Source organism: Copadichromis virginalis, linkage group LG6 (genome assembly GCF_057382275.1).
Source record: "Copadichromis virginalis isolate Kocher_CV1m ecotype Utaka linkage group LG6, C_Virginalis_male_GT1.1, whole genome shotgun sequence".
NCBI lineage: Eukaryota > Metazoa > Chordata > Actinopteri > Cichliformes > Cichlidae > Copadichromis > Copadichromis virginalis.
In genome coordinates this window covers 22,968,237-22,984,666 of record NC_140623.1, presented here as the reverse complement: position 1 = coordinate 22,984,666, position 16,430 = coordinate 22,968,237, and positions in this window count along the sequence as shown.

Below are 16,430 nucleotides of genomic sequence, written 5' to 3'. Positions count from 1 at the left end.
TATTTACCAGGGTCAAGATTTATGAAGCAAAGACTGCATTACAGAACAATCACAACACTGTATTTAGGCGGCGTACTCACAGTCATGTAGACAACTCACCAAGCAGGCTGTGTTCACAAATGTAACCAAACTGACAAAGACTAAAATTATAGACTTTTATTTTTTTGCATTTTTGTTTCCAGTTTTTCTTTACTTAACTTTAGCAACTTTACTCTGGAGTTGATCAACAAATAGTTTAAAGTGATGTAATACTTTACTAATGACCACATCAGACAGGTGTCCCCCTGCCCCAAGCCCTAAAATTGTCGTAGCTCAATCCACCATTTGTGAAATGACAATAAATTATGTTACATTCAAATCCTTTTCAGAATGAATGAATTAGCTAATGTACGCACATAAAGCTAAAGTAAGACGGAAAACGAAACAAAAACCATCACAGAGTATCTGCTAAACCAGGGGTGGGCAACTCCAGGCCTCGAGGTCCGGTGTCCTGCAGGTTTTAGATGTCACCCTGGGTCAACACGCCTGAATCAAATGACTAGTTCATTACCAGACCTCTGGAGAACTACAAAACATGTTGAGGAGGTAATTTAGCAATTTGAATCAGCTTTGTTGGATCAAGGACACATCTAAAACCCGCAGGACACTGGCCCTCGAGGCCTGGAGTTGCCATGAGCCAAACACTGGTCTGTTTGTGTGCACATTAGCAGGATTTATTTAACATCAACTTTCAAGCATGACTGTGATTGGGTAATCAGACAGAGCCAGCTGCTGAAGTGTCCAATCTTTATGGCTGTGAAAGGGGCAAGATTTCTTGTGTTTTCATTATATTTTCCTGTAAGAAGTATTGTGTTCCAAGTTGTTAAGAATGAACCACATGATTTATTTATTTATTTATTTATTTAGGACAGTGCATGTTAATGAACATAAATGTAAAAAAAATTACATGAATGTAAACATACCAGATTATAGCCAAGGGCTAATTTCACTCCATTATGAGAGTGATCTACCAAACTCTGCAGTTTATTTTAGCCACCGATCTTGGTCTTTACCAGTTTTGCTTCCTTCTTGCAAACAGAGACATTAGCAATAGCCTCACACACCAATGTGAAATGCTTAAGTTACTTTGTGCAACTGGAAAAGCAAATAAATATTTATGAATAATTTGAAATACTTTTGAAAACCTCAAGGTCAGATGTCATGTTTTCTGGAAATTTTGTGAATGTGATAACTCAAGAAGGAAGTCATCGAGGATTTTCAAATTACTAGGAGGCTGAGGGATTGCAGTGGCGGTCACCAGTGTTTTTTTGTTTTTGTGTTCACATGCAGACTACGTAAGGGTTAAACCACTCACCAGAGACAGACTTTTTTCTTATCAGACAAGCAAGTGTGTTATATTCTTTCCTAAATGGTTATCTATTGGGTGTGTGTTGTGACCTTCACTTGAGCTTGCCAGTAGAACTGAGTCATGATCTTGTCCTTTGTGTCAGAGTCTAATTATTGCTTCATAGCCTTTTTTTTATTTTAAATTCATTATATATAAAAGTAAACATGCTAAGGCTCTTTTTGAAATTATTATTTTGATGGTTATGGCGTATAACTGATGAAAGCCAGAAATCCAGTTTGTCAGAGTATATCTTTAAATCAATCAAAAAAAGGTTTACTATATAGAAATAATTATGAAGGTGTGGTCAGTTATATTCTCAGTGATTGGTTGTCACAATTTACTGCATCAGTAGAAAGTAGCATGGATGTGATCAGCTTGTGGCACTGCTCAAATGTTACCAAAGCCTTGGTTGCTTTTATAGCAGCCTTGAATTTACCTGTATTGTTGGGTCCGACATTTCTCCTCTTCCTCTTGACAGCAGCTCAAAGATTTCCTGTGGGGCTCAGCCAAGGACTGGTTGGTTGGTCAATCAAGCTCATAAACATCATAGACAACAAACTATTTGATATTAATGTCGGTGTGTTGGGCTAGTTCTAATTCCTGCTGGAAAAGGGAATTGCCATCCCAATAAGTTTTATTATATCCTGACAGGCAAGTGTCTTCTTAAATGGTAATAGCAATTTATTACCAATTAATTACCAAAGTAAGAGCCAAGCAATCATCTTGTATCAACAGTGGTTATAACTGAGTTATATGGTAGTCAAATTCATAAACTGGGTAACAATGTGGGTGAGGATATTTAATACTATTATTGTCAACAAAGTGTTTTGTTTAAGCAAATTGTCAGAGACTCATAGTGAAGATCATTTTTAGCATGTTGACTCTTTCTGTTTGTGGTTGCAAATGCAAGTGCACTATTTGGCCCTAATACCAGCACTGTCACCTTGCTGTTTTGTTTTCAATACCACTATCTTAATATTTGGGGCCTGCTACATTTCATTTTATGTGGAATGCTGAAGCTACAAATAGATTAATGAAAAGAAAAAAAAAAACCACATTTTCAGGAAACAAGTTTTGCTTCAGCCAAGTCACAGATGAACTTGATGAGTGTATTTGATGGAAACATAGCTGTTGTCCTGTTGACTTGCTAGTATTTTTAACTTGCCCAAGGCCATTTGGCCAGAGGTTATGATAAACCCTGCAAAAGATGTCTAATGGGCATCTAATGAGTTTTGCTGATGTAAACAATATAAATGCAGAACATTAGCTTTCATGTGAAAATAACTCCCTAATATATAGGAACTTAGAAAAAACAATTTATAAGGAAGCTTATGCATAAGTTCAATAAGGGTGATCTGTACACACATCTGTCTGCTTCCCAGGTGTTCGGAAGTTTTACATTTTGTGTGTATAATTTTTTACAGTTTTTAGCAGTTAACAAACATCGAAACCTGCAGGTGTAATGTTGGAAAGTCCCTGAGGATTTAAACTTGTCTTGCTAGAATGTTGGAAAACCTGATTTAGTGGGATTACCCGTAAGTCGTAGTATACAGTATAATATTGTACGGTATGCATAGAAACAGGAAGCTGTGTTGTTTCCCTGAAATGATGCAGACAGAAATGTTACAAAAATCCTTGTTTAGTCTTTATTTGAATGAGTTTAATATTTACTTAACATTAACTCCTTCCTAAATCTCCCAAACATTTTCTTGCTTGATCTATCTCACTTTCAAAAAGGACATTCCTCTGCACAACATCTGATGTCTTGTTACCCCTTCGTCTTCACTCTTTTGCAGGAGAAAGCAAAGACTCAATCATAAAAGGTCAATATTATGAAAAGTAATGTCATTCAAAACAATAGCTTTGCTGTCTATTGACCGTACGTGGAGACTTTTTAAATGAGAATAAGAAAGAAAAGTATTTCTTTGTGCCCCCTTTCCCTGTTAATGCCCTACCTGGTCCCCTGGCAAAGCTTTGCTAGAGCCGCCCCTGCATAGTTACCAGCTTTCAGCTAAATAGAAAAGGATCCTGGTGTTATTTGTCTCTCAGAAACAGTTCATAACTTCCCTTCAACTCATTCATGTCACCTCAAAGGTAAACCTGTTTTTCCATCACCTGTTCAGCTCTGATCATTCAGTAAGGACATCTCGTGGTTTCATCTTCATGTTTCCCTCTCATCACATATCCAAATCAATATCATGACCAGCAGCTTTTACAGCTGTGGCTCCAGAAAACATCAGCTGATACTAGAAAGTAATATTAAATAAGTTCTAACAACAGCTGACCAAGCTTAAACGTGCTGCTGTTGTTTAGCAAGGCATCTGCTGGTTTCCCTTTTTTCTTATCAGACAAGCAAGTGTGTTATATTCTTTCCTAAATGGTTATCTATTGGGTGTGTGTTGTGACCTTCACTTGAGCTTGCCAGTAGAACTGAGTCATGATCTTGTCCTTTGTGTCAGAGTCTAATTATTGCTTCATAGCCTTTTTTTTTATTTTAAATTCATTATATATAAAAGTAAACATGCTAAGGCTCTTTTTGAAATTATTATTTTGATGGTTATGGCGTATAACTGATGAAAGCCAGAAATCCAGTTTGTCAGAGTATATCTTTAAATCAATCAAAAAAAGGTTTACTATATAGAAATAATTATGAAGGTGTGGTCAGTTATATTCTCAGTGATTGGTTGTCACAATTTACTGCATCAGTAGAAAGTAGCATGGATGTGATCAGCTTGTGGCACTGCTCAAATGTTACCAAAGCCTTGGTTGCTTTTATAGCAGCCTTGAATTTACCTGTATTGTTGGGTCCGACATTTCTCCTCTTCCTCTTGACAGCAGCTCAAAGATTTCCTGTGGGGCTCAGCCAAGGACTGGTTGGTTGGTCAATCAAGCTCATAAACATCATAGACAACAAACTATTTGATATTAATGTCGGTGTGTTGGGCTAGTTCTTCAGGTAAACCTGTTTTTCCATCACCTGTTCAGCTCTGATCATTCAGTAAGGACATCTCCTGGTTTCATCTTCATGTTTCCCTCTCATCACATATCCAAATCAATATCATGACCAGCAGCTTTTACAGCTGTGGCTCCAGAAAACATCAGCTGATACTAGAAAGTAATATTAAATAAGTTCTAACAACAGCTGACCAAGCTTAAACGTGCTGCTGTTGTTTAGCAAGGCATCTGCTGGTTTCCCTTTTTTCTTATCAGACAAGCAAGTGTGTTATATTCTTTCCTAAATGGTTATCTATTGGGTGTGTGTTGTGACCTTCACTTGAGCTTGCCAGTAGAACTGAGTCATGATCTTGTCCTTTGTGTCAGAGTCTAATTATTGCTTCATAGCCTTTTTTTTATTTTAAATTCATTATATATAAAAGTAAACATGCTAAGGCTCTTTTTGAAATTATTATTTTGATGGTTATGGCGTATAACTGATGAAAGCCAGAAATCCAGTTTGTCAGAGTATATCTTTAAATCAATCAAAAAAAGGTTTACTATATAGAAATAATTATGAAGGTGCGCTGCCTGTCCTGTCTGTGAGTGCAGAACAAGTGCTCACAAAGCAGCAGTTTGGGGATGACGTCACACACATGGGTCCTCTGTCAGAATATAGGTCTTTGGAGCGTGATGTCACGGGGGTGGGCGTGGAAAGGATTTTGGCCTGATGCGCCATTTTCTGGGTCCAACCAAAGTGCAAGCGAAAAAGGAGCGAAGGCACACACAACAGCCATGGTTCGTTCTTGCTGTGCGGTCCGCTGCAATGTTCGATCGCACGACCGGCAAGAGAATAAGCTTAAAAAGGGTTTGTCTTTTCATTCTTTCCCCACCTGGAAGCAACATGAGGGAGCTCATGTATCGGATGTTACCAAACGAAGGCGTCTAGCCTGGATAGCAGCTGTGAGACGAGCTGATATCCAGTTCTCTTCCATCTCCAAATATCTTTTGGTGTGCTCCAGACATTTTTAGTACAGTAAATGCAAATTATTTACATGGCAGTGCACTTCAGGCATAAATCTAGATAAAACATTATGGGTCATTCCCACAACCCACAGCTTTACTGTGTTCCAGCAAAGTATCCAATAGTGGTGCCAACTCCTCCACAGTAGTAGGTGGGATTTTTCTTTTTTGAGGACGGCTCCTTTTACCTTTCAGTACGGATGGTCTGTTTATGTTTTGATTGAGAGCCTTTTTTGGGGGGCAGCTGAAGAGGAGAAGTCTATCTTATGGCCAACCTCTGGCTGTATCTTGGTCATATTGCCAGGCAAAACCCAGTATGCAGGTTCATCTGTAACAGTCCTTGTGCCACGATCAACACTGTTGCTTCTACATTAAACAGAAGAGCAGTGACATGGCTGCAGGTCTCTGCGACTCCGGCCTTACAGGTGCAGTGGGCGGCTTCAACCTTTCCTGTGATGCTCACAGTGACCCATGGCTGCAATGCTGGGCTGGTTCATTCAGTCTTTGAGAGTGCAGTACCTGAAACACACACAGACAAGCATAAAGGGACAATTATGAATCACTTAATATGATAAGGAGATTCTGCAATGTATAAAATTAAAATAAAATGTATTTTTAGTGACACAGGATACAAACGTGGAAGCAAGATGTATAATTAGAATTATTTATAATAAATATGAATAAATTTCTTTAACCATAGAGAATGACTAAATCCTTCAGGACAATGTCACATCAATGCACTGAACTCACTATGTTATCCCTCTTACAGAGCCTCCACATGTTCTCACTGTAATTTCCCCCTCATGAATGAATTTATGTTGCACTAATTTGAATGTTCGGAGGGAAATCAAACGCATTTTACTCGCAGTACTTGAGCTGACTTACCTTTGTTTGATTGACGACTTGTACGCGCTGACTCCACAGACAAGGTACGAAAATACAGGGTGGGCCATTTATATGGATACACTGTAATAACATGGGAATGGTTGGTGATATTAAAGTCCTGTTTGTGGCACATTAGTATATGTGAGGGGGCAAACTCCTCAAGATGGGTGGTGACCGTGGTGGCCATTTAGAAGTCGGCCATCTTGGATACAACTTTTGTTTTTTCAATAGGAAGAGGGCCATGTGACACATCAAACTTATTGGTAATGTCACAAGAAAAACAATGGTGTGCTTGGTTTCAACATAACTTTATTCTTACGGTGTATCCATATAAATGGCCCACCCTGTATATCAGGCTACGTCAATAGCGGTTGGTCTTCAGGGTTTCTACTCCACGGCCGTATTTCATACAGGTCCACATTTCCAATGCACGCAATTTTCTGCAAGTGCCGCCGCTTCGCCTCTGGACGCAATCGGTCTCTATACCGTCCGTTTTCTTTTCAGCTGCTTTTAAGCATGTTTCTTGTTGTCGTCGTTCCAACACAGTGTGTTTGTTTTGATTTGTGGACCCGGAATATTGGCGCCGCGCTCCCACAACACATTGCGGCGTGACGTCAACTCCAAAGCCCTATAGGAAAACCTGGACATTTTTATCAATCTCGAAAATCCCCCCAGACGCCCCAGACAGACCGTGAAAAGAGGACATGTCTGGGGAAAAGAAGACGGTTGGTCGCCCTAGTTATTATCCTTTTCTGCATTGCATTTTGTTTTCTCTGCCTAGTCTGTGCAGTTTTTATAATTACTCTGCCGGAACAGTCAGAAATGTTCTTTTGTTTTTCTTTTTGCCTTTGCCAGTAACTGGGATTACAGTGTAATGTAGTCAAACTTGCTCTTAGTGTTAACACACACACCCAAAGTACCGACAACACATTCTAGAAAAATACCAAGACTAAATATTCCAGTAGAAATACTGTCAACATCCTGTTTCTAAGGTGTAAACTTGGCAATCAAAACTAGGACTGCAGTAAAAATCTTATCCAGCAGTTCTTATGCCTTTAAAAACCACATACTGTATTGTACATCTCAAGGAAAGACACTCAATTAACTAAAGAATACAAAATAGGGTTAACTGAGTATACATAATACACATGAAAGAGACAAACACTAAGATATAGACAAAAGTTACCAGATAATTAATTGTTAGTGTATAGAGAACTAAAAGCAGTTCAGCCAGCTAAGTACAAATGTGCAGTGAAAGCCAGGCATCAGAACAACTGATATGACTCCGCACCAGACCAGCATAAAATGTATGCAAATAGGAAGGTTCCAAATGAGAACCTTATGAGAGACTTACTCAAATAAAAGGCAGTGATGAGTACTAAAATAATGGCCAATAATAAAGGGCAGAGGGCAGAATGGTAGACAAGATCCAAATGTTTACATATGGAGGCTTTACACTTTTATTTTAATTTATTTCACACACCTGAAATACACAGACCTAGGTGCGAGGCTTATGATGGATTCATAATTTATTTAGTTTTAAGATTTCAGATGAATCCGTGTGATCACACTTTCTGCATTTCAACTTTTTGTGTATGACTGATAAAACAAGGTCCAAGTGTGTATTAAGCTTCATTGTAAATGTAATCAAAATATCTCAAAATATAGACTTAAAATGTTCACTGTTACACATCTCTGAATTCAGACACCACAAAATATAACGGCAGTGCATTATTCCTAAGCTGTAACAAAAACAATAAACAGATGAAAAAAAGAAATTCACACTGTTAAGCAACCAGTTATATTTGCAAATACTTGTGTTTGTACCAATGATTGCAGAAAAGTTCTTTTCTACAATCATTGGTTTATACAGTGAATAATAATTTGGTTTATTGTAGATATCGGAAATTGCATATTGTTTGTAAGCTCAAAGAATGAAAGAAAGTAGTCTTTTTGACAGGTTTTTTTTAATTTTAACACAAATTTTATAAGTAAGATAGAAAAATAAAAGATAAAAGCTACTAAGTGTCATTGCTCAGAGAGAATACTAAAAGCACTAGTTTCACTGATCAGACTTTTTCTGAAAGTGACTTTAGGTTTTGCTGATATTTTATGTAAATGACACAGATTGAACTTTTAAAAAAAAAATTGACAGGTTGTTTAACCATAGTTTGTTTAAAGACAACTCAAACCCAGAGCAGTGTTTATTGCAAGTACTAATGATACAATTTAATCAGTAGTCCTTGCAGCACTACTCATGACAAGATTTTGAAATGTATGAAAGTGTGAAACTGAAAGAATGGGCTCGGCATTGTGATTGCACCTTAAGACTTTCAACATTCTCTTTGCTTAGAAAATGATGAACAAAACAAGTCCAGCTAGTTATGTCACACTTTGAAAAAGCAAGAATTTCTTGCTTCACTTACAAATAACCAAAGGCACAAGTCTTCAGTTACTTATTTGGACTCCAGCTGGTAAGGAGTCTGTTGCCTAGTTAGCCTACCATTCAGGGTGCGGTTAATACTGACTAAAAGAATACTGCTGCACAGTTAGACTCCCAAGAGGTAAGAGAAATTTTTATTTTTTTTTATTTTTTAAATTCCGATATTAACACAAGTAAATATTTAAAATTATAATTAATAAGGAATTAATTTACACCACCAACATCTAATTTCTTGTCAAGGTGTCATCATTCTGCACTGACAGCTCTGTATAACAAATACGAGAAAATGTTTTTGTACTTTTGCGTGTGTTTAATCCTTGTTTAAACAAAAACATATTTAACAAACACACATTTATATTTATTAAAGACTTAAATGATCATAATATGATCAAACCAATAATATACAAAACATTTAGACATTGCATGATATTATTATTAATAAATCAGATTAAGTCATTTTTTATGTTCTAGAGTAGCAGAAAGCGTCTTAATAATAAAGTACGTGGTCAAAGGAGCTTGCAAAGAAAAGCGTCTGGACTTCTTTAAGTTGCTTGAAGACGTTTCACCTCTCATCCGAGAAGTTTCTTCAGTTCTAAGGTCAAATGGTGGAGAGTCCCAGAAGGATGCCAATGTTCACATTTTGGACAGAGAGGACAGATGGTTTGAAAGAGGAGTGAAAGAAGCCATCTATGTCCACTGTGAGCGACCATCTTTGAACAGAGGCGGGGGTTTACGACACCAACTCTCTGCCATCTATAATCCAGTTTTGAGATCCCTTCCCAGACGCCTTAATGCCCACTCACATCCTGGGCCATCTGACCTCAGGAATTCGCATGATAAGGTGGGGCCAGGTTTCACAATGAGCTCACCCAAAACTCTGGCTGATTGGGACCCACACCCAGCTTCACACCTTGGCTCAGGCGATTAGAGGATCATCAGGCGGTCCTTTTGTCCCTCTGTGGGGGGTTACTCCCACTAGGTTTATATCTGGGACTCTCCACCATTTGACCTTAGAACTGAAGAAGCTTCTCGGATGAGAGGTGAAACGTCTTCAAGCAACTTAAAGAAGTCCAGACGCTTTTCTTTGCAAGCGCCTTTGACTACGATGACCTGGATGACTGAGAACCTTCACAGACAATAAAGTACAACAAGCGCTCACAAAGCAGCAGTTTGGGGATGACGTCACACACATGGGTCCTCTGTCAGAATATAGGTCTTTGGAGCGTGATGTCACGGGGGTGGGCGTGGAAAGGATTTTGGCCTGATGCGCCATTTTCTGGGTCCAACCAAAGTGCAAGCGAAAAAGGAGCGAAAGCACACACAACAGCCATGGTTCGTTCTTGCTGTGCGGTCCACTGCAATGTTCGATCGCACGACCGGCAAGAGAATAAGCTTAAAAAGGGTTTGTCTTTTCATTCTTTCCCCACCTGGAAGCAACATGAGGGAGCTCATGTATCGGATGTTACCAAACGAAGGCGTCTAGCCTGGATAGCAGCTGTGAGACGAGCTGATATCCAGTTCTCTTCCATCTCCAAATATCTTTTGGTGTGCTCCAGACATTTTTAGTACAGTAAATGCAAATTATTTACATGGCAGTGCACTTCAGGCATAAATCTAGATAAAACATTATGGGTCATTCCCACAACCCACAGCTTTACTGTGTTCCAGCAAAGTATCCAATAGTGGTGCCAACTCCTCCACAGTAGTAGGTGGGATTTTTCTTTTTTGAGGACGGCTCCTTTTACCTTTCAGTACGGATGGTCTGTTTATGTTTTGATTGAGAGCCTTTTTTGGGGGGCAGCTGAAGAGGAGAAGTCTATCTTATGGCCAACCTCTGGCTGTATCTTGGTCATATTGCCAGGCAAAACCCAGTATGCAGGTTCATCTGTAACAGTCCTTGTGCCACGATCAACACTGTTGCTTCTACATTAAACAGAAGAGCAGTGACATGGCTGCAGGTCTCTGCGACTCCGGCCTTACAGGTGCAGTGGGCGGCTTCAACCTTTCCTGTGATGCTCACAGTGACCCATGGCTGCAATGCTGGGCTGGTTCATTCAGTCTTTGAGAGTGCAGTACCTGAAACACACACAGACAAGCATAAAGGGACAATTATGAATCACTTAATATGATAAGGAGATTCTGCAATGTATAAAATTAAAATAAAATGTATTTTTAGTGACACAGGATACAAACGTGGAAGCAAGATGTATAATTAGAATTATTTATAATAAATATGAATAAATTTCTTTAACCATAGAGAATGACTAAATCCTTCAGGACAATGTCACATCAATGCACTGAACTCACTATGTTATCCCTCTTACAGAGCCTCCACATGTTCTCACTGTAATTTCCCCCTCATGAATGAATTTATGCTGCACTAATTTGAATGTTCGGAGGGAAATCAAACGCATTTTACTCGCAGTACTTGAGCTGACTTACCTTTGTTTGATTGACGACTTGTACGCGCTGACTCCACAGACAAGGTACGAAAATACAGGGTGGGCCATTTATATGGATACACTGTAATAACATGGGAATGGTTGGTGATATTAAAGTCCTGTTTGTGGCACATTAGTATATGTGAGGGGGCAAACTCCTCAAGATGGGTGGTGACCGTGGTGGCCATTTAGAAGTCGGCCATCTTGGATACAACTTTTGTTTTTTCAATAGGAAGAGGGCCATGTGACACATCAAACTTATTGGTAATGTCACAAGAAAAACAATGGTGTGCTTGGTTTCAACATAACTTTATTCTTACGGTGTATCCATATAAATGGCCCACCCTGTATATCAGGCTACGTCAATAGCGGTTGGTCTTCAGGGTTTCTACTCCACGGCCGTATTTCATACAGGTCCACATTTCCAATGCACGCAATTTTCTGCAAGTGCCGCCGCTTCGCCTCTGGACGCAATCGGTCTCTATACCGTCCGTTTTCTTTTCAGCTGCTTTTAAGCATGTTTCTTGTTGTCGTCGTTCCAACACAGTGTGTTTGTTTTGATTTGTGGACCCGGAAAATGGCGCCGCGCTCCCACAACACATTGCGGCGTGACGTCAACTCCAAAGCCCTATAGGAAAACCTGGACATTTTTATCAATCTCGAAAATCCCCCCAGACGCCCCAGACAGACCGTGAAAAGAGGACATGTCTGGGGAAAAGAAGACGGTTGGTCGCCCTAGTTATTATCCTTTTCTGCATTGCATTTTGTTTTCTCTGCCTAGTCTGTGCAGTTTTTATAATTACTCTGCCGGAACAGTCAGAAATGTTCTTTTGTTTTTCTTTTTGCCTTTGCCAGTAACTGGGATTACAGTGTAATGTAGTCAAACTTGCTCTTAGTGTTAACACACACACCCAAAGTACCGACAACACATTCTAGAAAAATACCAAGACTAAATATTCCAGTAGAAATACTGTCAACATCCTGCTTCTAAGGTGTAAACTTGGCAATCAAAACTAGGACTGCAGTAAAAATCTTATCCAGCAGTTCTTATGCCTTTAAAAACCACATACTGTATTGTACATCTCAAGGAAAGACACTCAATTAACTAAAGAATACAAAATAGGGTTAACTGAGTATACATAATACACATGAAAGAGACAAACACTAAGATATAGACAAAAGTTACCAGATAATTAATTGTTAGTGTATAGAGAACTAAAAGCAGTTCAGCCAGCTAAGTACAAATGTGCAGTGAAAGCCAGGCATCAGAACAACTGATATGACTCCGCACCAGACCAGCATAAAATGTATGCAAATAGGAAGGTTCCAAATGAGAACCTTATGAGAGACTTACTCAAATAAAAGGCAGTGATGAGTACTAAAATAATGGCCAATAATAAAGGGCAGAGGGCAGAATGGTAGACAAGATCCAAATGTTTACATATGGAGGCTTTACACTTTTATTTTAATTTATTTCACACACCTGAAATACACAGACCTAGGTGCGAGGCTTATGATGGATTCATAATTTATTTAGTTTTAAGATTTCAGATGAATCCGTGTGATCACACTTTCTGCATTTCAACTTTTTGTGTATGACTGATAAAACAAGGTCCAAGTGTGTATTAAGCTTCATTGTAAATGTAATCAAAATATCTCAAAATATAGACTTAAAATGTTCACTGTTACACATCTCTGAATTCAGACACCACAAAATATAACGGCAGTGCATTATTCCTAAGCTGTAACAAAAACAATAAACAGATGAAAAAAAGAAATTCACACTGTTAAGCAACCAGTTATATTTGCAAATACTTGTGTTTGTACCAATGATTGCAGAAAAGTTCTTTTCTACAATCATTGGTTTATACAGTGAATAATAATTTGGTTTATTGTAGATATCGGAAATTGCATATTGTTTGTAAGCTCAAAGAATGAAAGAAAGTAGTCTTTTTGACAGGTTTTTTTTTATTTTAACACAAATTTTATAAGTAAGATAGAAAAATAAAAGATAAAAGCTACTAAGTGTCATTGCTCAGAGAGAATACTAAAAGCACTAGTTTCACTGATCAGACTTTTTCTGAAAGTGACTTTAGGTTTTGCTGATATTTTATGTAAATGAGACAGATTGAACTTTAAAAAAAAAATTTGACAGGTTGTTTAACCATAGTTTGTTTAAAGACAACTCAAACCCAGAGCAGTGTTTATTGCAAGTACTAATGATACAATTTAATCAGTAGTCCTTGCAGCACTACTCATGACAAGATTTTGAAATGTATGAAAGTGTGAAACTGAAAGAATGGGCTCGGCATTGTGATTGCACCTTAAGACTTTCAACATTCTCTTTGCTTAGAAAATGATGAACAAAACAAGTCCAGCTAGTTATGTCACACTTTGAAAAAGCAAGAATTTCTTGCTTCACTTACAAATAACCAAAGGCACAAGTCTTCAGTTACTTATTTGGACTCCAGCTGGTAAGGAGTCTGTTGCCTAGTTAGCCTACCATTCAGGGTGCGGTTAATACTGACTAAAAGAATACTGCTGCACAGTTAGACTCCCAAGAGGTAAGAGAAATTTTTATTTTTTTTTATTTTTTAAATTCCGATATTAACACAAGTAAATATTTAAAATTATAATTAATAAGGAATTAATTTACACCACCAACATCTAATTTCTTGTCAAGGTGTCATCATTCTGCACTGACAGCTCTGTATAACAAATACGAGAAAATGTTTTTGTACTTTTGCGTGTGTTTAATCCTTGTTTAAACAAAAACATATTTAACAAACACACATTTATATTTATTAAAGACTTAAATGATCATAATATGATCAAACCAATAATATACAAAACATTTAGACATTGCATGATATTATTATTAATAAATCAGATTAAGTCATTTTTTATGTTCTAGAGTAGCAGAAAGCGTCTTAATAATAAAGTACGTGGTCAAAGGAGCTTGCAAAGAAAAGCGTCTGGACTTCTTTAAGTTGCTTGAAGACGTTTCACCTCTCATCCGAGAAGTTTCTTCAGTTCTAAGGTCAAATGGTGGAGAGTCCCAGAAGGATGCCAATGTTCACATTTTGGACAGAGAGGACAGATGGTTTGAAAGAGGAGTGAAAGAAGCCATCTATGTCCACTGTGAGCGACCATCTTTGAACAGAGGCGGGGGTTTACGACACCAACTCTCTGCCATCTATAATCCAGTTTTGAGATCCCTTCCCAGACGCCTTAATGCCCACTCACATCCTGGGCCATCTGACCTCAGGAATTCGCATGATAAGGTGGGGCCAGGTTTCACAATGAGCTCACCCAAAACTCTGGCTGATTGGGACCCACACCCAGCTTCACACCTTGGCTCAGGCGATTAGAGGATCATCAGGGGGTCCTTTTGTCCCTCTGTGGGGGGTTACTCCCACTAGGTTTATATCTGGGACTCTCCACCATTTGACCTTAGAACTGAAGAAGCTTCTCGGATGAGAGGTGAAACGTCTTCAAGCAACTTAAAGAAGTCCAGACGCTTTTCTTTGCAAGCTCCTTTGACTACGATGACCTGGATGACTGAGAACCTTCACAGACAATAAAGTACAACAAGCGCTCACAAAGCAGCAGTTTGGGGATGACGTCACACACATGGGTCCTCTGTCAGAATATAGGTCTTTGGAGCGTGATGTCACGGGGGTGGGCGTGGAAAGGATTTTGGCCTGATGCGCCATTTTCTGGGTCCAACCAAAGTGCAAGCGAAAAAGGAGCGAAAGCACACACAACAGCCATGGTTCGTTCTTGCTGTGCGGTCCGCTGCAATGTTCGATCGCACGACCGGCAAGAGAATAAGCTTAAAAAGGGTTTGTCTTTTCATTCTTTCCCCACCTGGAAGCAACATGAGGGAGCTCATGTATCGGATGTTACCAAACGAAGGCGTCTAGCCTGGATAGCAGCTGTGAGACGAGCTGATATCCAGTTCTCTTCCATCTCCAAATATCTTTTGGTGTGCTCCAGACATTTTTAGTACAGTAAATGCAAATTATTTACATGGCAGTGCACTTCAGGCATAAATCTAGATAAAACATTATGGGTCATTCCCACAACCCACAGCTTTACTGTGTTCCAGCAAAGTATCCAATAGTGGTGCCAACTCCTCCACAGTAGTAGGTGGGATTTTTCTTTTTTGAGGACGGCTCCTTTTACCTTTCAGTACGGATGGTCTGTTTATGTTTTGATTGAGAGCCTTTTTTGGGGGGCAGCTGAAGAGGAGAAGTCTATCTTATGGCCAACCTCTGGCTGTATCTTGGTCATATTGCCAGGCAAAACCCAGTATGCAGGTTCATCTGTAACAGTCCTTGTGCCACGATCAACACTGTTGCTTCTACATTAAACAGAAGAGCAGTGACATGGCTGCAGGTCTCTGCGACTCCGGCCTTACAGGTGCAGTGGGCGGCTTCAACCTTTCCTGTGATGCTCACAGTGACCCATGGCTGCAATGCTGGGCTGGTTCATTCAGTCTTTGAGAGTGCAGTACCTGAAACACACACAGACAAGCATAAAGGGACAATTATGAATCACTTAATATGATAAGGAGATTCTGCAATGTATAAAATTAAAATAAAATGTATTTTTAGTGACACAGGATACAAACGTGGAAGCAAGATGTATAATTAGAATTATTTATAATAAATATGAATAAATTTCTTTAACCATAGAGAATGACTAAATCCTTCAGGACAATGTCACATCAATGCACTGAACTCACTATGTTATCCCTCTTACAGAGCCTCCACATGTTCTCACTGTAATTTCCCCCTCATGAATGAATTTATGCTGCACTAATTTGAATGTTCGGAGGGAAATCAAACGCATTTTACTCGCAGTACTTGAGCTGACTTACCTTTGTTTGATTGACGACTTGTACGCGCTGACTCCACAGACAAGGTACGAAAATACAGGGTGGGCCATTTATATGGATACACTGTAATAACATGGGAATGGTTGGTGATATTAAAGTCCTGTTTGTGGCACATTAGTATATGTGAGGGGGCAAACTCCTCAAGATGGGTGGTGACCGTGGTGGCCATTTAGAAGTCGGCCATCTTGGATACAACTTTTGTTTTTTCAATAGGAAGAGGGCCATGTGACACATCAAACTTATTGGTAATGTCACAAGAAAAACAATGGTGTGCTTGGTTTCAACATAACTTTATTCTTATGGTGTATCCATATAAATGGCCCACCCTGTATATCAGGCTACGTCAATAGCGGTTGGTCTTCAGGGTTTCTACTCCACGGCCGTATTTCATACAGGTCCACATTTCCAATGCAC